The 22,735-nt window shown below is 39.5% G+C and overlaps 1 long non-coding RNA gene across 1 annotated transcript in view; it reads left to right on the forward strand.

Moving 5' to 3' along the window:
* Positions 1-22,735, forward strand: part of LOC130684538 (uncharacterized) — a 292,717-nt gene that overhangs the window by 146,957 nt on the left and 123,025 nt on the right. The window lies entirely within an intron of this gene.

The raw sequence follows: 22,735 nt of genomic DNA on the forward strand, positions 1-22,735 counted from the left end.
TCCATGGTACAGTCTTCCCACTTCACACCTTGACCATGGCTTCTTAGTTTCCTCACTGACCGTGTGATCCTCCTCCAAACCATCTGACAGATTGTCGAGAACATGACATCCCATTTCACGGTCCCACTCATGTCAAAGTGACTTGCCCCAATATTCTTTCTATATTGAGAATTGCACTTGCCAGTCAACCATGAGATGAACAAGTTTTAAATGCAGCAAGCACCACCAAACCAATGCTCCATTTAGAAACTTGAGAGGCTGGCGGTTTCCATAAAAAGCCCACATGAAGCCCCTCTATATCCTTCATTCATTTTTCTTGTATTATTTGAGGCCAAGTCCACATGCCACAGAAGGCTCTCTGACCATGGCCACCCCCCACAACCACAGTCATGTGATCTGTTCACTGCCTGTGCCATGAGCAGGCTGTTTGTGATCCTTTGCTTTGCCAGACCCCTCCTGTTCTATCTGTGCACACCCACTCGTATTTCTCCTTGTACATGGAGCCTTCCTCATGTGACCACTGCAGGCTTCACTGAACCCTCTCTTTGCTCTGAATTTTCACAATTGGTAAATTGAGTGGCACAGACTAATTACAATGGGACTTTCATACCTCATTCTGTATCAAAGATGTCCTGACATCCCCAGCGCCTCTAGCTCAGAAGAATGTCCGAGGATAATCACTGTCTCTTTCTGTTTGCTTCTGCTTGTGTCATGGGTAGATAGATCCATTCCCTCAGACACCAGTGCTAGCAGTCCTACCACGCACTGGGCTGTATCTCATGCTTCCTTTGTATCCACACAGTTGTTAAGGTCTTGCTCTGCATGGGGTCGGATGCTCTATAAATACTTATTGATTGACTAATGGATTAATTCCAGGACACAGCCATGCTTAGCATGACACCCTCATGTGGAACACACAATCAATTCCAGAATTACAAGGTAAAGTGAAGTATTTGTTCTGGAGTACATGACATATGTTTCAGGACAGAGTGAAGTGCACCTTCAGATAATAATAGTTACAGCTAATATCTATGGGTGCTAATTAAGCACATATTCCTCAGCACTGTTCTAGACATCTTTACCTGGGAGGTACATACTATCATCCCTCTTTCATAAACAAGGAAACTGAGGCACAGCTATTAATTGTAGAATCTGAATTTGAGCCAGTGAAATCCGGCTCTATACCCAACCACTGTACTAATGCCCTCAGGCCAAGGGAAATGTCACGGTGTACAGCAATCGGAAACAGCACCAAAAAAAGTCTTCAAGAAGTCTGCACAGGGTTTTGCTGATAAATTTGGCAAAGAGTGAGTCAAATGCCAATTTTCACGAGTCCCACTTGTGAAAAAGCCACAGTAGCTGAGCAACTTCCAAATACATGGACAACATAGGATACAAATTTGATGAATAACTTTTAGAGATCTTGTTTCTGTTCTTACTTTAATTAGTGCATGAGCCACAGGTTTTCCAAATGTTACATTAGTTTTTCTGTAAAGGGTCAGATATTAAATATTTGAGGTTTTATGGACCACATGGTCTCTGTCACAACTACTCAGCTTGGCCACTGCAATGCAAAAATGGCTGTGAACGGTCTGTGAATGAGTTGGTGGGCTGTGTTCCATAATACCTTATTAACAAAAATAGGCAGTGGCCTGGGTCTGGTCTGTGGCCCTTAGTTTGCTGAATCTTGGCTTAGATAAATAATTTCTGTCCTGCAGGTTACCACAGGGATTGGACAGTGTCAAGTCCACATCTTGCAAATGGTTCCCTCTGCGCTTCTGTTAGGAAACACTGAATAATGCAGCTACTTTTCCGTTTCTCTGTCAGGCTTCCATCATTCTTCCTATTCATGGATTTTTAAGTGTTTTCCGGAATTAAATCACCTAAGGGCTCTCACAGCAGTAGCACACTCGGTGCTCATACGTTGCTTTATATCCACTGACTTTTAGGGATCTTCCGGGATAGGTACAAGTGCTCACTTCTACTTTCTTGCAATTATGTGCTTCAGAATTGTTTCCAACCCTATGTCCTCAAATATCCTGGGGGGAAGAGAGAGAGAAAGAGCAGACAGGGAATGGACGACGGAGCAGGGGACTTTGGTGTATAAAGAAACACATTTATGTCATTCTTCAGACCTAGGCTACTCTTATATAGAAGAATTTATGAAGTATCAACTATGGGTAGCATGTAAGTATGACCGCCCTGTCTAATGGACACACACACACACACACACACACACACACGATTATTGACTTGTTACCTAGTACAATGGAACCAGCCACCATTAAATATTTAACTAAACCCATAGAACCAATGCATGGTGTTTCTCTTCAAGTTCTGCAGTTTTAGGGTGAAACTATGTAAATAAATTTTATTTGTATTAAATAACTTTTTTTCTCCCAATGGAAGTGGTAGAACATCGCTCTCGACTACAGAACATACTGTAAACAAAACACTGCTGAGCCCTCATCTGATCCTTCTGCTCACAGAGATGAGTCTGAGAGATGCCATGCCCAGCAGTTTGATCAAGTTTGAGGGAAAGAAAAGGGACCTCTCTGAAGTGCTGGCCAAGTCTTGGTGTGGTCAGAGGAGGTGATGAGGGGCAGCCGGCTTAGTGGGGTGAACACTTGGCTTTTCCTGCACTTGGCCTCTGGGCATGAGAGGGATTCCACGGGAAGTCCCACACTCTGAGGAAAAAGTCAGTGTGTGTTATATTTAAGGGAATATTTGTTTTCCTCAATGTGGATTGGGATTGTAGTTTTCTGAAAATTCTCTGGTAACATTTGCTGGAAATTGCTGCGTGTGTTGATACAGTGCTCCACTGCTGGAGAACTAGGAAGAACGAGGGGGTTCCCTGGGCCTGGCAGGGGGCAGCCTAGCGTGCTGAGGCTCCTGCACCCCATCTCACCACCCACCATAGTGTTTTTTGTGGCTAAATGTAGGTGTGGGCCTCTACTGTTGCAGTTCTGTTATGGCTCTATCCGAAGGTAAAATAAACTCTTGAGGTCAGGCAGTGGGTTTCTCCTAAAAGGGTGGGTACAGATCTGTGATTTACAGCTTGAAGAAAGAGGCTTTCTCAGAAGGGAGAAGATGGGCCAATATGGATGTACCTCCGTGGGATTCCTCTGAGAAGGGTTTAACTTTTGTTTGGTATTTTGTTGTTGTGTTTTTTACTTTTTCCCTGAACCTTAGAAATAATCATATTTAAATAAAGGTTTTAAAGTTGTTTCCTTTTTTTTAATTGAAGCATTGTTAATATACAATCTTGGCTTCATTTCAACTATACAACACAGTGGTTCAACAGTTACCCATATTATTAAATCCTCACCCCCTTTAGTGCGGTTACTATCTATTGATGTAGGAAGATGTTACAGAATCATTGACTATATTCTCCATGCTATACTACTGTCCCTGTGACCCACTTATATTATGAGTACAAATTATTGTGCCCCTTTGTCCCTCTCATCCTCCTTCCCCATCCCAAACCTTACCCCTTGGTAACCACTAGTTACTTCTGTGTCTATGAGTCTACTGCAGTTTTATTCCTTCTGTTTTGCTTTGTTTTTATATTCCACAAATAAGTGAAATCATATGGTATTTCTCTTACTCCACCTAGTTTATTTCCCTGAGCATAATACCCTCTAGAGCTACCCATGTTGTTGCAAATGGGAGGATTTCTTTTTTTATGGCTGAATAATATTCCATTGTGTATATGTATCATATCTTCTTTATCCATTTATCTATTGATGGACACTTAGGTTGCTTCCATATCTTGACTATTGCAAATAGTGCAGTGATAAACATAGGGGTGCACATGTCTTTTCCAATCAGGGATTTTGTTTTCTTCAGATAAATTCCTAGAAGTGTAATTACTGGGTAGGTATTTCTATTTTCAGTTTTTTGAGGAACCTCCATACTGCTTTCTTTCCACAGTGGTTGTACCAATTTACATTCCCACCAGCAGTGTAGAGGATTCCCATTTCTCTGCATCCTTGCCAACATTTGTTGTATAATGTCTTCTGGATGTTGGCCATCCTAAGGTATGCAGGGATACCTCACTGTGGTTCTGATTTGCATTTCCCTGATGATTAGTGATACGGAGCATCTTTTGATGTGCCTGTTGGCCATTTGTATTTCCTCTTTGGAAAAATGTCTGTTCATGTCCTCTGCCCATTTTTTAATCAGGTTATTTTTTTTTTGGTGTTCAGGCATATGAGTTCTTTATATATTTTGGATGTTAACCCCTTATCAGATGAGTCATTTATGAGTATATTCTCCCATACTGTAGGTGCCTTTATGTTAAACAGAAGCTTTTTAGTTTGATGTAGTCCCACTTGTTCATTTTTTATTTTGTTTCCCTTGCCTGAGGACATGTGTCCAGGAAAAAATTGCTCATACTTATATTCGAGGGATTTTTGCCTGTTTTCTTCTAAGAGTTTTATGGTTTCATGAGTTACATTCAGGTCTTTGATCCATTTTGAGTTTACTTTTGTGTATGGGGTTAGACCATGATCCAGTTTCATTCTCTTACTGTTGGGCTTGATTTTAATTACCTCAACTTGTTTGTAAAGTGAGTTTCCCCTGAATCTCGTGATGTGGTGATGCTTGGAGTTAAGAGATGCAATATTAATAGGATCCCTCCATGGGAGCCTGTGCAGCAGTGCAGGTAGGAGAACCCAGCGTGGTGGGGCAGGGGAGTCTTTGGTGGAGCTGAGACCCATTGTTGTGCAGGGGAAACAATGGGGAGAAAGAGCTGCCTACCCATGGGCATAGAAGGTGACACAAGATTCCCAAAACAATCCTCTCATAATGAAAACAAATACTACTCTCAAGATCAAAGAATCAACAGCAAGTTTCTATGCTGATTCATTTGACCCATGTCATACTCCTACAGACTGCCTGAAATAAAACATTTTAAGAACTCTCATACCATGAGAAACTATGAGATGCATCTGTCTATAAATGCACACATCTTCTTTCCTTGCATTTAGCCTCTCAAATTGTCTTTAGTATTTGCTAAATCCAACCACATAAGCAGTCTGGCTTCTCCTACCTACTGTGGCAATGTGGTTCCTTGGTTAGATTTAGGTTATTGTGACTGTTAGCTGATTAAAACAGAATGTCATACAGTGGCAATATAAGTATTGGGTTTTCTCTATTGTGCTCAGGTGGCCAATTCAATGGCATTGTCACTAGTACCTTACTCCTTCTACAGTTCTCCCTTTTGCACTACTTTCTGCCTGACTTAAAGGGAAGGAGCCATTCCATGGATGCTTTGTTTCTAGGAATGGGAGTAGGGTGAGCACATGGAGGTGGGTGCCAGTGGAGTTAGATTCAACACCTTAATTAAAAATATTGAACAGGCGGGGTGAGCTTTTAAAATCGAATAGACACACTGTGGGATGCTAGGCAAGTTACTAATTTTTGTTAAGCCTCACTTCTTTGTCAGTGAAAGAGGGGATAAATAATGGAACCTTCTTATTAGGATTGTTGTAAAACATTATTTGAAAAAATGCACAAAAACATTTAGGACAATGCCTGGGTCACGGCAAGCACTCAGTAAGTGCTCTTTATTCAATAGGTATTTCTTGAATTCATATCTAAATATTAAAGCTGATCAACATAAGATTTTGAAAGATCCTATTACCATTTCCAATGGGAATAATTTGAATTCTTATTTCCTGTTTCTGATGCTGGATAGGAGGGGATAGCCTCTCCTTGCTCCCGATTAGCATCAGTGAGTGGATTTTATGTAAACGAGACATTTGCATTCATAGTGACAGGAGGAATGAGTTCTAAATCATGCGGACTGTTTGGCACCTCATTTTCTTGTTTTTTAGTGTTGCCCTAATGCCTGCATCCAGTGCACCTGAGTCTTCATGCCTGACTGAGCTGAAGTCATTAAACAAATATGTGAAGTGTCTCTTTTTAAATTAATGACATATGCTTCCACTCTTTACTTTTTGGCCAAATAATAAAAATTTCCAATACAGCTCTGGGCAATTCATAATTTAAGTGAAATCTCACCACTTAAATACTTTCCTTTCCAAATTGCCAGTACACTAGAATCAGGGACAAATGGGAAAAGCTGCTGATGCCTGTACTGGGGGGCTGAGCTTTTTTCTATCAGCACAATCATGAAATTAAATATGGCTAGGTAATTTAGTTATTTGATTAATTTTTTGTGATATTTGCCTTGTCAGGAATGTCTTTTCCTCTCTCCTCTTGTTTAATAATGATAATAATAATAACAGCACCTATATTTATGGACTTACTCTGTCCGAGACAGTGTTTTAAGTTCTTTATGTGTTTTAACTAAATTAAATCTCAACAACTCCTTCACATGGCGTATTTAACAGTGTTAAGCAAACTGTATAAGGCCACACAGCTATTAAGTGGCGGAACTGGGATTTGAAGCCAGGCAATTTGTTTCAGAGTTCAGACTCTTAAGAATTATACACTGCTATTATGACTAGTGCACATGGTGTGTGTGTGGGGGTCATGGGGAAGGCCATTTAGCACAGAGAAGACAAGTAGGGATTCTGTGGCATCTTACCACACTGATGGGCAGTGACTGCAATGGGGTATTGGGGGGACTCAATAATAAGGGTTAATGTAATAACCACATTGTTTTTCTTGTGAAACCTTCATAAGAGTGTATTTCAATGATACCTTAAAACAAACAAACAAACAAACAAATAAAAAACAAAATACAATGAAAAAAATGATTATACACTGCTGCTTCTCTAGTTCGATCTCAAACGTTCTTAAAGGCTCAGCTCATTGTCACTTCCTCCGGATCTACCCCCACCTGCCCGAACAGTGTGCTCCCCTCCCCCATTCCTATAACATTATTTCATTTGCGCTGTTCATTTGTCATTTCGGGAACTCTACTTATAGTCGTTAATTAACTGATTCATGTGTAGGTCCTCTCCGTCCCCAACAATTCGAACTACATTTATCATGCCTGGTAAATGTCTTCCTTGCAGCAGGTGATGAGGGGTGAAAAATGCTCACCTTGGCAATGTCTCTCTACAAGGGAAAAGTGCAACATGATTTTACCAACTATAAGCTGATGAACAGAAGGATCAAAGGATAAATTCTTTTCACCTATGTGTAGAGATATATGAGGCAGAAAACCAGTCTGAGGAAGAAAACTAAACATTTAGGTTCTTGGACTCAGTTCTTTGTTGCCTGTGTGTGAATGATCATCTTGAGTCCATATGTTTTGAGACTTATTTTACCCTGGCCAACATTTTACTATAGAGTTTTTTTTTACTAACATTAACAAGAATCATGGGACTAGACCCTCATTCCTCAGATGGAATGTTTACACCTACTAGGAGAGTCCAGAGCAAGGCAATTAGCACTTACGTTTTTGAATTGAATGAATGGAAACCATCTGAGAATTAGAAAGCCTGCCAGAAATGGCCAGCCCAATGGAAATGTAGTTTTCAAAAATGGCTAACTGGATGCTGTGACTGTATAATCATTTTCAGAAACATTCCACAGTCAGAATTTCTCAAAACCTAGGTCACATTGTTTTTTTCCAGAACACAGGATGTCTAACTGCTTGTTCTACAACCATTTTTATATCCTCTGTGTTTCAAGATGGGAAATTATTCTCTTTTTGGCAGCTAGGTGTAGGTAAAATGAGATATGACTGAACTCGCTAACTGGAGTTGGAGTACCCAATATTTGGTGGCCTCACTTGACCTGTGGGGCCAAGAAATCCCCATTATAAATTTCACCCTATATGGTCATCGGGCAACAATCAGTATTTACGTAAGTAAGTACTGAGGGAAGTTGGAGGATGCCCAGTTGAATTCCATTAGTTTACTTTAATTTCCCCCAAACCATGAGACTCATGGCTGTGATGCCATGCTAATCTGACAACATTATAAGCTCAGTATTAGTACTGCTTGGGCACACAAGGAAAAAAACAAAGGAGAGACTTCTTTGTTAGTATCTGTCTGGAAGCAGGCAGCACACACTTGCTGGTTGGATCTGAAAGTGGAGAGGAGGGGCTGTTCTCTGGATAGGTCCAAAAGAGCCATTGATTTTCCAGTGTTTTTTGGAAATGGCTGTGTTGCTTTTTGTTGCATTTTCATTCATTCATAGTTGTTTCTGCTAATAAAGGTTCTCTGGTGGCACTAATGCTTTTCAGCAGAGTGAAGTCGTTTAGCAATGAAATCCTTGGTGTATTCACTAACATGGAGTGCGATCTGTTCTTGCACCTGGTACACAGTCAGCTTTGCTGAGAGTCACATTGCTAGTAATGCCTTTTGTTTAGTCACACAAGGGAACTAGAACAAGAAGTGTAGGTTTTCACCTTGGCATTTATAAGGTACATTATGAGCTATACACCTCCTTAGAATGAGCTTGGCAGTCCTAGTTGTTAGGCAACAATGATTTGCAACTGGACATAAGGAAAAGGAACATTAATTGCTAGTAATTAGTAGTTCACAGAGGTTTTTTTTTTTTTTTTTTTTACTTTGAATTAGTGCTCTGAGAAGAACAAGGAATAGAAAAGCAAGGTTTTAGCTTTAGGATCCAAGCATTTCAAGTTCAGTGTATACTGATGACTCACTTTAGTTTTTTATTTTGGGGGTTCACAAAGTTTTATGTCATCCTCCCTCTTTGAAAATGTAATATTATCTTACCAAAGTTCTACATGTGCATTATTGGAAAAGTCATGTCTTTTACAAAGACCGAAATGAAAAACAGCAATCTCCTGCCCCACCCTTTCCCTCTTGGGCTCCTAGTCTCTAAGGGCAACCACTTTCAACTTTAAGCTGTTTCTTCTGCTGTTTAATGCCATATTTCTGAAAGAGTTCCTTGCAACATTATTCCCTTGATTTTTTTTTTTAAGCTTTAGGTCTTATCTACTGGTTTCTTACCATGGAAGGTAAAATTTTAGTGCTCTTAAGACCACTTCCCACAACCTTGGATACATTCCCCCTTTCATCACCTTTTATTGTTGCTTTATCATTTGATCACATCCATATTCACCAATTACATGATTGGTACTATATGAATATTATTCACAGCTGTGACATTTGGCCAGGTATGGTCACATTTCCTACCTTTTACAAGTTTTGCTTTCTTGGAGTTAATAATCGGCCTTCTCTGTCTCATTATTTCTCTCTGCCCTTCTTATATCTTTCCTTAGGTCTCTGTGTAATTAAGCAAAAATGATCACTAATTCTAGGCTGTCTGCCAAAAGTATAAATCTCCTCTGAGATACAACCAGTACATATGAAAATATTAGGTAATGTATCTGTTCTCTTTTGGGGGGAGGTAGAGAACTGGAAGCACATCCTTCGGGGGACCTTTTTTCCTGTTCTGATCTGGGACTGGTTGCTTCAAGGCCTGACGCACGGCTGCCATTCTGTGACTCCCCTTCGCTGCCCTTGTGAAGGTTCTCTTCGCCTTGCTTCTGTGATGGATGCCCTGTCTCTCCCAAAGCCCATGTCTTCCCCGTTCTTGGTTTTCTCCTGTATTTTGGTTGAGAACATATTCAGTAGTTGACCAAAAAAGGGGGACATGGGAAGTAAAGGTTTTGGGAACTTACATGTCTGATCATGATTTTGTGTTTGTCCTCACACCTGATTTCTGGTTTGGTCAAGTGCAGGTGTCTCAGGTGGAAGCCATGTTTCTGCAGAATATTTAAAAATACTGCTCCTGATTTGGGAGCCTCCAGGCTTGCTATTGAGATCTCATGTCATACTGGTTTTTGATCCTTTGAATCTGGCCTCTCCGTTTTTTAATTCTCACTGGATATTTCTTTTCTTTGTCCCTGGTGATCTGAATTTTTTAAATGATGTGCTTTCTAATGGGTTGTCTTTCATTCATTTTGTTACTAGTTTTAAACTGGAAACTCCTGCCTTTCCTTTTGGGAAATTTTCTTTTAGAATCAAAAAAATTCCTTTCTTCTGTTTTATTTATTCCTCCCGCCCCCCTAAAACTCTTATTATTGGGATGTTGGGTCTACTGGACTGATTCTACTCTCTTCTCTCCTTTATTTCATCTATTTTTCCTTTTACTCTACCCTTTGAGAGATTTACTTAACTTTATCTTCAAATCCTTTGATTGAATTTTAATTTCTGCCATTATCATTTTAATTTCCAAGAACACTTTATATTTTGTCTTCTCTTCTTGTTTCATGGATACAACATCCTTTCTCATCTAATTATATTAATTACACTTTTTCTTTCTGAGCATGATTTAGATTTTTCTTCTCCTCTTGCATTGTCTGTTTTTTGTAAAATGGCTTATGTTTGTCTGTTTGTTACTTTGTTCTCTGTTTTTTAATTAGGAACCTTCCATTCGTGTCTTGTAACACTGGGCTGTCCACTTACTTTTACCGCTTACTAGATAATATTTGAAAATTTGAGTATTTAATGCAATTTCACTCCTTCTTTCCTGAGAGTTGTGCAAATATTTTACATATGTAAAAAAACCTGCAAAAACATTACGGTCATTGTTTTACATAGTCAAAACCCATTTCTTTTTATCTTTACTTCACATATCTTTCCTGGTGTTCATTCCTTCCTTCATTTCTTTGCTTCTAGAGTCATTTTCTTTCTGCTTGAAGAATTTCCTTTAGTATTTTCTAAAATTCAGATAGGCTGGTGATGAATCTTCAAGCTTCTGTTTGTTGGGAAACTGTTTAGCTCATCTTCATTTTTGATGAGTATATTCACTAGGTATAATATTGTAGTTTGGAAGTTACTGTCTTTCAGCATTTTAATATGTCATTTCATTATTTTCTGTCTTCCAGTATTTCTGTGGAGAAGACGGCTCTCATTCTTATTGTTGCTCCTTAGAAAGTAGTGTACTTCTTTTCCCTGGCTCCCTTTATGATTTTTTCTCAGCCATTTCACTATGATATGCCCAAGAATGGCTTTCTTTTCACTTACCCTGCTTGGGGTTTACAGTGCTTGAATTTGTGGGTTAACTTTTTCATCTGTTTTAGAAAATCTCAGCCATTCGCTCTGCAAATAGTGCTTCAGTTTAATTATTAAAAAAAAAAAACTGTCATCTTTTTTCCCCCAGCTTAATTGAGGTACAGTTGATATATAACACTGGTTAAGTTTTAAGGTATACAAAGTGGTGAGTTGATATATGTCATATTGATATATACTGTCATATTACAAAACAATTACCACAGTAAAATTAGTTAACGCTCTATCACCTCACATAGTTACCACTTACGCTTTTTTTGGTGGTGACAACTTGTAGAATCCACTGTCTTAGCAATGTTCAAGTATATGATACAGTATTTATTGTTAACTGTTGTTACTGTGCTATACATTAGATCCCCAGAACTTAGCCACCTTATAACTGAGAGTTTGTACTCTTTAACCACTTTTGCCTATTTCCCCTGCCTCTACCCATGGCACCCACCAACCCACTCTCTGTTCCTGTGAGTTCACTCTTTTTAGATTTCAAATGTGAGACCCTATTTGTCTTCCTCCATCTGACTTATTTCACTTAGCATAATGCCCTCAAAGCCATCCCTGTTGTCACAAATGGCAGGATATCCTTCTTTTTTGTGGCTGAATAGTATCCTATTATATATGTGTATGTACATCACATTTTCTTTATCCATTCTTCCATTGGTAGCAATATGGCAGTGAATTTATAAGCAAAACCCTCTCCTTCAAAGAACTTTATATTCTGCTGAAGGTTATGGTAATCAACAAATTAATGTATGTTATAATGTTAGTAGGATGTGTGTGTTATAAAGACAAATAAAGCACAGTTAAAAAAACAGCAGGTGATACTCTTTCACATGGGATGGTCAGAGTAAACCTGAGGAGTGGCTTTGAGATCTAACAGGCCAAAGGTGGGCCCAGCATCTGTCTAGCAAGGAAAATGAAAACAACAGCAAAAAGCCAGTCCTTTAGGTGGCTGGTCTACACTGTGGCGTAATGTTTGCCACTTGTAAGAAAAATATTTACTCAGTTTTTTTTGGTATCCAGATCTCTATCTAAGGGTGATGTTCTTTAAAATGTATTTAGTAGAACAGATGGATATCATTTCACTTTGGCACATATTTATTGTATCTAAATCCAGAAATGTCTGCGATAGAATTTGTATTTGTAGTAAGCACAATTCAGGTGATTTTTTTTTTTCACCATTTTATCCATGTGAAGATATTTATTAGACTCACTAGGAACTATCTTAAGAGTCACTTTAAGAAAAATGCTGCCTCCAGGGAGTAAAGAATAGGTTAGTTTTGAGAATTTCTGTAAACCTTCAGTGGAAGACAATGAAGTGAAATTCCAAAGAGACTGCCGCACGTCTGCTCCAGCAGGCTCATGGCAATGCCCACTCTTGTTTTGACCCAGCCACCACCTGGTCGTAGCAGGGGAAGGAGCTCCTCCCGCATTGTTTTGGAGAGTTCTACTGCTCAGTGAGCTGTTTTTCAAAGATATTTGTCTTCTTTTCTGCAGTAATGATAGAGGCAGGTAAGAGAGATGGCCTTCCTAGCACATCTCCTGTTGGCTATGGGCTCTGGCAATATCTGACATCCCTGGCATGTGCGTTCAGCTTTCTCAGTCTGTTTGAAGCCTACCTATTTGCACCCCAAAGAAGTTAGGATCCTCAAGACAGACTAGGCTGAATGTGGTATTAAATCTAATGTTTTCTTTGCTATTCAAAAGCTCTGTCTTTGAGAGCAGATTTGCCAATAGGTAAACTGTCAAGGAGAACTTGTGATGATAACCCGAAATATCACCAGCTCTGTATTTAAATTGCCCTGCTTTTTAAAATGCCTTTGTTTTGGCAGTGAAAAAAATCATTGAATATAGCAAGCTGATACTTTGAAATGAAACATATTTTGAGCCATTGTTTAATTTTTTAAAATCATGCAAATATTTGGTAGCTCAATAATGAATTAAACTAGTTAATTACTCAGAATGAAAACATTGAAAAACATCTTTTAAAAATGATTTAATGACTTATCTATATTTTTACTTCTATAAGGTTAAAATTTAATTAATAAATAAAGTATGTGTTCATAAATTATGTTATACACATGGCTCAAGTTCTAAGTAAAAGTAAGAAGTTGCATAAATACTAGCCAAAAAGTCAGTCCTGTAACAGCTGATACTCTTTCCTGTGGGCTGTACCTTATTCCTTAAGTCCCCAGAAATATCAACCAAAAGTGTGTTGTGTACTCTGGACCATTTGCAGTAATATAATATATTTTACATGTAAAATCCATATGTAAGCTATTAGTAGGCAGAACATAAATACAGATTTTTATATCATTTGATTATGTGTTTCAAATGTGTACGAAGGTTTAGTGTGTGTGTTTGTAGAGCTAATTGGTCACATAGGGCTTAGACTCTATTTTGACCTAATTACTTGGTACAGAACCATATAGAAGCTGCTTGGAACTTTACTTGCATGATTATACTCTGGAGTGCTAAGCATTGTATGTACATTGTGTGTAATATGTTGTTTACTCTTCATACATACTTGCACTGATATGACAAAGTCCCTCCTCTAACTTCAAGAATATTCCTTGTTCACATGTGTGGGTAGGGTATGACAGTCTCACAATCTCATGTATAGAATTAATTTTTCCCCCTCTATCAGGGGATCATTGTGTTGTTGCTAATGACTGTGGAAACTCTGCCTGTGAGTTTGTGTGTGTGTGTGTGTGTGTGTGTGTGTGTCCATGGGAAAGTCCAGAGTATGTTTCAAGGGCATTTTACATCCCTTTCCTGAGACTTTCCTATAACAGACTTAGTTTTCCCAGATCAAACACATGCCTGATTATAGTGGAGGTAATGTGGGATTTGCCAAGTTGTAACGTTGTTGCTCCCTTACCGGACCCAAGGGCAGGGCCTGTGGGTTCCTTGCTTCAAGGGAAGGGTGCTCATGGGTGGGTGCTCTCTCCTGGTACCTCCTTTCTTTTCTTTTCTGCTTTTAGCTTCAAAACAGCCACTCATAGCCCTTAGACATCCTTTGGGAAACTTCGGTCTTGCAAGAGGAAGGAATAAACATCTCAACACATTCTTTGATTCCTTAAACAACTGGGCCTCTGCTGTGCATGTCAGCAGGAGCTGGGCTCAGACCATGACTGAGAGTGAAGCTGGGTGCCTGGTTCCTGTTTTGTCTGCCCAGTAGTGAGAGCTGTGGCTGATCCCCTCACTGGTGTACCTAAAGTAGCAGGTGTACTATATACTCCACTAAGGAAAATATTATTTTTTCTAGCCACATGTGAAAAAAACTTGCTAATTCTGATGGCACTTAACTTTGACCATGTGCCCTATAATTAGTCCCTACCATGCAAATGAACGATGCATTTGTCAATTATTTCTTTGCAAATGAGCAATTTATTTGTTGTGTCCCTGTATTATTTCTCATATCTGTGGATTATTTCTCCCCTGTTAGACTGTAAACTTTACGAGGGCAGGGGTGTTTGTTTTGTTCATTGTTCTATCCCAATCTCTGAAACAGTGCCTAACACATAATAAAAGCTCAGTTCTTAATGTTGAATAAATGAATACAATGAGGATTACACACTATAAGTACCTACAAATGACTTACTTTTTTGCCAAAAGAAGTAGGGTGTGTCCAGTTAGGATGGCCAACATCAAAAAGACAAGGAACAACAAATGCTGGTGAGGATGCAGAGAAAGGGGAACCCTCCTACACTGCTGGTGGGAATGTAAATTAGTTCAACCATTGTGGAAAGCAGTATGGAGGTTCCTCAAAAAACTCAAAATAGAAATACTATTTGACCCAGGAATTCCACTCCTAGGAATTTACCTGAAGAAAACAAGATCCCAGATTCAAAAAGACATATGCATCCTTAAGTTTATTGCAGCACTATTTACAATAGCCAAGACATGGAAACAACCTAAGTGTCCATCAGTAGATGAATGGATAAAGAATATGTGATACATACACACAATGGAATATTATTCAGCCATAAGACGCAAAGAAATCCTTGCATTTGCAACAACATGGATGAAGCTAGAGGGTATTATGCTCAGTGAAATAAGCCAGGCAGAGAAGGACAATTACCAAATGATTTCACTCATCTGTGGAGTATAACAACAAAGCAAAACTGAAGAAACAAAACAACAGCAGACTCACAGATTCCAAGAATGGACTAGCGGTTACCAAAGGGTAGAGGGTAGGAGGGAGAAGGCGATTAAGGGGCAGTATGATTAGCATGCATAATGTAGGTGGGTCACGGGGAAGACATTATAGCGCAGAGAAGACAAGTGACTCTATAGCATCTTCCTATGCTGATGGACAGTGACTGCAATGGGGTGTGTGTTGGGGGACTTGATAACATGGGTGAATGTAATAACCACAATGTTGCTCATGTGAAACCTTCATAAGATTACATATCAATGATACATTAATAAAAAAAAAGAAGTGGGGTATAGGTGAAGAGAATGTCAATTTATATTGTTTCTATTTTATAAATTTTACTGTCAAATCCAAAAGAAGGGAATTAATAAATTAGTTCCTAATTTACTCTCATATCCCCAACACAGATGTTAATTGGGGAAGACTGAAGCAAAGAAAGGGAAGGACAGGAGACATACAGAATTTATTTTACTAATGGGTCGTTGGTCCTTTTGTCCTGCTGGACCAGGGCTCTAGGCTTAGATCTACTTCAAATTGATCTGGTTTAAATTGTATCTCATATTCCGTTCAGGATTATAACTGCCATTTGGTGAGTAGACATAGGTTTGCCTCTTAAAGCTGACAAATTTAAAGCATACCAGTAATAAACATTTTGCATATAATTTTTTTTTTCAATTTAAAGCTTGCAATACTTTCAAGGATGTTAAGCATCTGATTTTTTAGAACAAGATCGTTCAATAGAGTAGATTAGGAATAAAGCAGATGCCAGCCCTGGCTTTGCAGGTACTGGAGCAGGGGCTAGTCATGCTTTGCAGCAGTGGCTTTCACACTGGGTTTGAAATTGTGCTGTGCTGGGGGCAAGTCAAAGGAAACGTGAATGTAACACAAAGAGTGGACTGAATGCAGGATTCATTCTTTTGAGAATGTAAGCATAGTGCATCAAACCAGGGAGAAGAGAAAATTGGGTTAATTTTTTTCTAGATAATAAATATTGTGGCATAAGGCAGTAACAGAGGGAAAGGACCATTGTGAATGACTAAAAAGAAAATTGCTAACATCCCTATGTTGGTAATTGATTTTAATGGAATTTAATTATTTTATTACCATAATCAGTCATCTCATCTTGCCTTTGCTTCCATTTCCACTTTGAGAACTATTAGCTCCTATTACCTAGCTATGGTCAGGAAGAAACTGCTGGATGACAAATTTTCATGCTTGTTACAGTGTAACTTGGGCAAACTCATTTGTCTGCACTCACAACATTGGAAAAAAATAAAGAATTATTGTCAAATGAGTTTGGGTTGGGGAGATTGCTAGATGTGTGCATCTGTGTATTTATTTTTATTCTCAATGCCCAATGTGAGTGCTCTGAAGTCACAAATCATGTTTATTTATTTTGAATTCCTAGTGTTAGAGTACCTATTGTGAAGTAGGCATCTCATAAATTGTGAAATGAGTAGTAAAAATAACTAACATGCATTTAATTATTCATACTACTGTTGTTTCTCAGAAATGGAGAAGATTTATGTATCATCACAAGTTAAATAACTTTTAACTGGTTCTTTATCAACAGATTATTATAGGTGCCATCTTTCAGAAGCTGACATATCCCCTGTTAAATTGTATGTTTACAGTTTGTTTAGGCTAGTATGCGTCTTAAAGATGAAACCTCTGGCCAAATGGCTTTGGTTCTGTGCAATTACTGAAGATTTTTGGTTTTGTTTATTGGGTGTTTTGGGTTTGAATTTTTTGCTCATCCATGGAAAACTGACTTTTTAATGATTGATTTTAGACTTGGTGATTATAAAATGATGATAATAGCACTTAGGAAATATCAATAGTATTGTGACCATTTTATTCATAATTATAGTACCCAAGAAGTCAATGCAATTTTTCCTACATATCTAGTTGGATAATTCTGAAGCCTGTTCTTCCCTTCTCAATTTTCTGGTAAAAGTTATATGTTTGATTTTCTAAAATAGATTTTCATTTTGAAAAGCTTAAGACTCACAAGGAGTTGCAAAAACAGTACAGAGAGTTTCCAGTGTATCCTTCCAGCAGCTTGCTTCCCCTAATGATAACATCCTATGTAACTACAGTGCCCTGTGAAAATCAGGAAATTGGTGTTGGTACAGTATTACTCAAGTACAGAACTTATTCAGATCTCACCAGTTTATAACTGTGTGTGTGTAGTTCTAGAAAGTGCACCACATGTGTAGGTTCTAGTAACCAACACCATAGTCAGGATACAGAGCTGTTCTGCCACCACGTAGAAATTCGTTGTGCTTTCCCATAAAAGTCACATCCTTCCTCCAAACGTAACTCCTGCAGCTACCCATCTGTCCTCCATCACTATAACTCTTGTCACTTACCATGTAAGTGCTGTATACAGGGAACCACATGGTACATAACCCTTTGAGACTGACTTCCTTCACGCAGTCTGATGTCTGAGATCTATCCTGGTGGTTGAGTTAGCAATATTTTGTTCTTATTCATTGCTGAGTGGTATTCCACGTGTGTCTGATTTTTGATAACAAACCTTCAAATCCACATCCAAAGCATTCTACAAACTGAAATTAAAAGTCTCCTAAGGATTATGACCTTCAGGCATATTATGGAGCAGGTTCCCAAAGTCAGAGAAAGATGGAGGGACGAAAGGAGGGATGAAAAAGACAGTCTTTCGCAACTTCTTCATGTGCTCTGAGCTTTATTACAAACTAGTGCTATCCAGTCCAGCCATCACTTTTTTAATTACTCTTTTTTTATGGCTGTGATGTTTTGGGATCTCCTACTGCCTTCCTCAGTTCCCTGGGCATTGACTCCTTCTTTGGTCATCTGTAGTCCTAAACTTAAGTTCTTTCTAACCTATCTTTCAAATTGAATTTTAGCAGCGACCCCAGCTTAAGTAAGTTTAAGCTGCTCCTTCAAGAATTCAAGCAGGTTGGGAGCACGTGGTTAATTCATGGAGCAGGCCTGCCAGGCCCCTACTTGCAAGAGGGACTGAAGATCCTCCTAAGAAAATTCAGGTTTGTTAGGACTTGGGCAAGGTCTTTGGGAAAATGCATATCTGAGAACACAGGTCTATCACCGAAATTTTCTAAGGGGGTTTCAAACAAAAAAGACTTCGAAGAACTAAATGAACACTTTAATTTCTGAGGGATACTGAGTGCAAAATGTAATGGCCATGTGCCAGAAGCACTGTGCTGATAGGCAGTGTGATTCAAGCAGTGTCCACAGCAGTGTCAGGCCAGTCCGAGGCTTCTCCCCCAGACCGCCTGACCTTGTTTCTGGTTCCCTTAGCACTGGCATAACACCTCTGTGCTTTGGCAGCCTTGGGTGGACTTCCACTATCTTGGCAGGGTGACAGGGCCTCCTGGGGCCACTGGCAATGAAGACACTCTTTCCAACATCACACCGAGAGGTGCTGTGTGTGTGGGTGCATGTGTGTGTGCGCATGCAAGCTCAATCTACAATCTCTGGAAGTGGCATCCTGCAGAAGTATCAAAGCTTCTCAAACTGTGTACTATATGTAATTTTACAGAACAACAAAAAAGTAGAGTTCAAGACTTTGACATGGCTCAAAAACTAAAGAAAGAATTTTGAATTTCGGAGCTTCTGCTGGTCTTACTGTAATAACAGGTGAACATCAATGGAAAGATGCTTTGTAGAGGGCTCAGTTATTGCTCAGGCTTCAAATATAATATTTTTCTTTGATATGAATTATATAAATATGTTATATTTCCTCAGAGTGAAAATAGAAGGAATTCAAAGGGCAGGTGCCACCACTTTTCCAATAATGTAAAATTCTGGTATTATTTTGAGTGGTTGTGCAAAAGTGGACACCAAAGTGTTTCTTTCCTTAATATGGTTTGAAACTCTACCCCCCTGAGCACTACTCTATACCTGTGAGAAGTGTGTGTGTATGTTATTATTGCTAAAAAACAAAATTCAGTGAGTAAATTTTAAAGATCTTACTGGCTTTAGTGAATGATTTAAGAATTGGGCAGCATCCAATCTAGGAGAGAGAAAGGAGCTCTGAGGGGTGGTGTGAAATGACAGACTCTTGGGCGGAAGCGAGTAGGAAGAAAATGGCAAAAAGCGGATTGGTTATGTCAATGTCACTTTCCTTTAGGGAATGGCAGGGATCCATTACACAAATTACCCTACTAATGTTGACCAGCCTATTCCTGATCGAGTGGTCTAAGATTCCATTTCTAAGAGAGCCAAACTGTAATTAAATTGTGTCTCAGTTGGGTAATGTGGATAAGTGACTCCATTTTAGGACTGTTGTCTGGTTTTTAACCGTATGTTTGCCTAGATGAGTTTAAGAAGAAAGAGAAGTCACCTCCTGGTAGTAGGGGCACCTCAGGAAAGAACATATTTTGGCCGAGTAACTTGGAACTTTGGGGAATATATTTCCATGGGTGGACTGAATTGTACAATATTCTTGAGCTGAAGATGGATCTTAGAGCTAGACAGGGGATGGGGGCTCCCTAAAATGGGGAGGTTTGAAATGACCGGTGGAAGCAAGTAATTACTGGAGAAGTTGAGGTTATTGAATTTACTGCTGTGCTGATCTATTTATTCTGGAGGTATTTCCTTTTTTTATATTTGTACTTTAAATGCCACACATAAAGTAATGGCAACTGTCACTACTGGCACCTCTGTGTCCCAGTGGGGTTCCCCACAGTTCTTTATCCTCTGCCAACCCCATGTCCTGCCACTGTTTCCAACCTGACATGCTCTGAGCTGCAAGGGCCAGGCAACTTCTTTATTGTCCATTCTCACTGCCAAAAATAAGGAGTTGAGTTTTTGACATGCTGAATTTGAAATTTCTATTGGACATTCAAGTGGAAATAAATAGGCTATTTTGTCTGGAGTTTAGAGAACAGATCTGAGCTATTAAATGTGGTCATTGCCAGTACAGGGGCCAAAGGCAGGCTGCCCCCAAATGTGCCACTTTGGTATGTGGACTGTTTTGAGCAGAAGGCAGTCAACACCCTGCAGACCCAAGAGAAGCTTTTGCCCCTCCATTAACTACCTAAAAAAATGTAAATTGGGGTATTTCCCAAAATAGGGGTTATTATCAGAGGAAAATTCTTGTCTGAATGACCCATCTGTATGGCAGGGCCAACATCTAATTACCAAGTCTGCTCTTCTTACTGCCCTGTGAATTGTCCTCCTTTCCTTTGAGGCCCCTGGTCCCTAACCTATCCCTTAGCTCAGGATGGCATGCATACCTCCTTTTACCTTTCTGTCTTGGAAGCTCTCCTGTATGTAGGGTTCCCCTTGAAGGATAGAGGAAAATTTTTCCTCCCCAGCATGCACATGGTCTTTAAAACCAAGGGACTAGATGGGATAATCAAGGGAGTCAATGCCCTGGGGTGAGCTTGGGAGGAAGAGAAAGAGGAGGGACCAGCCAAGGAGATGAAAAATGAGTGATCCAGGGAGGCAGGAGGAAAACTCGGAGACTGGCATCCCTAAGACAAATGACGTCAGTGTGAAAGGTGGTGGTGAGTTACGCTCTAAAATGTTAGTGGTGCCTGAATTGGACCATTGGGAGTCATTTTTGACTGTGACAAGATTTGGTGGAAGAAGTTGGACAAAATCCTCTTTGGATTGGATTTAATAGAGAATGGGTAAAAAGGAGTTGAAAACCTTAGGAACAGATAGGAGAACAAAGAAATGGTGGAAGCTGGTGGGAGAATTGGAGTCAAAAAAGGTAATGTCTAGATGTGCCTGGTTACTGCATGTAAAAGGGAATAAAATGGGAGGGAAACATTTGTAGCCAGTCTTAGTCCCCTAGTGTGCTGCGGTTTCTTTCTTCTCATGGTAAGAGATCTGGTTCAGATTTTGGTAGGCCGAAGGACAACATCCCAACCTGCACAGGGACCTGCCCAATTCAGCTGTGTAACATCTCTTTCCTTTGCCTAGAATTGGAAGAGTACCTGGAAGATCCATAGGTCAGCGAGTTTAACGAGAAGTTCTTCAGATCACACTCTGATGATGATAATCCCATTTTTCCTTGCCATCTCTACTGTTTCTCTGACGTGCTTGCTGCCAGCTCAAGGAGTAGGATGGATAGGGTGATGCTCGAAAATCATCACTAGCTCCCATGCGCTCCATCCCCACATGCCCATTCTGTTTTCAGGGATTCTGTCTGAAGTGGACTACAGTTTTTAAAGAAGCTGACGGCCCTGTTCTGTCATCATGGCAGCATGTCATTAAAGTAGTAATCCATCATTGCAGTACCCTACTGAAGCAATAACCCATTGTTATTCCATTGCTTAATGAAAGGAAGGAGTAAGGTTAAAAGGACCTAAACTTTGTGGAATATCTAAAAACAAACAGCATTCAGTAGTTCACTTTCAAATGAGGTAAAGTGGTGATGGGAAGCTAAATAATAAATTAGATTTTTTGTTTTCTTTTGTTAAATGCCAAGAGACTTTCAGCTGCTATAGCAGGTCACATTTCTCCTGAAAAAGAAGATTCAAACCAGTAACATATTCCCTGCTCTTATCTCAGAGTGCGATTTAAACCATGTGAAAGCAGTTCTCTCTCTCCGTACCTCCCATACACAGCATCATTTTAACCTTACGGTGATAATCAGGGAGTCTTGCCTCTGCTTGCTCCTCTTTCAAGGAGCAAACTGTGATGTCAGCATGTCACTAACATACTAGATATGTATCTCTAGAGGTTGCCATGGCAAATCTGGACCCAGAGCCTCCCTCAGGAGCCTTAGCTACTGCAGCCTAAGCATTCTCAGGCATTTCCTGTTAGACTCAGCATTGCCTTCTGCTATGAATGCGGTTCCTTTCTCATTTCTGGCAGTAGATTAGCCCCGGGCGTAAGTGGGGGGCAAGTCCATCCCACTCATGCTGCATCACTTCCTCTGACAGGAATTCCCAGAGAGGGAAATGTACCAGGTGCAACAGGACCCCGAAGAGATCCTAAGTTAAAATCTAGCTACTGACAGTTTTTTGATAAATCCCTCCATGCCCCCTCAAACAGACAAAGCAACTCTAAGTTATAAGGATGTTCAATTTTACATCAATAATTGTGATAAAAAGAATGAAGATTAAAAAAGATCATGGAAGAAGAGAAACTAACCATACTAGGATAAGAGAAGAGTTCTCTGAAATTGCTCCTTGTCTGGGGTGATAAGATTAGTTTAGATAGTGAAGACCACAAATGTGATCCTCCTTTGATAAGAAGTCATTTTCATGAGTCAAACATGCAAGACTCACCACAGTGAGAGTTGCCAGTCACAGGTGTTAAGAAGGCAAGCACTACCCTTCATCATCATCTCCCTTAACGTCGCATTCAGTTATTTACAAAGTGTAAAACCTGACGTGATACCTTTCTTAGTTCCTACCAGAGTTAACATGAACTTCCTTAGAAGTTCATATTCTTTACTACTTTGAGTCAAGAGGTTTGTGAGGTTAACAACTTTGGTTAATTTACTGTTTTCTCATAGTTACAGTAATGCAGTTAAACCTTTTGGGGGTTTAACCATAAAACAAATAGCACAGGCATTTAATGGGGAGTATTGGGAAGCCACGGGGGAGATTTGTGAATGTTCATGGATGGGAACAATGAAATGAAATGGATA

The sequence above is a fragment of the Manis pentadactyla genome, chromosome 8 (assembly GCF_030020395.1).
Source record: "Manis pentadactyla isolate mManPen7 chromosome 8, mManPen7.hap1, whole genome shotgun sequence".
Lineage (NCBI taxonomy): Eukaryota > Metazoa > Chordata > Mammalia > Pholidota > Manidae > Manis > Manis pentadactyla.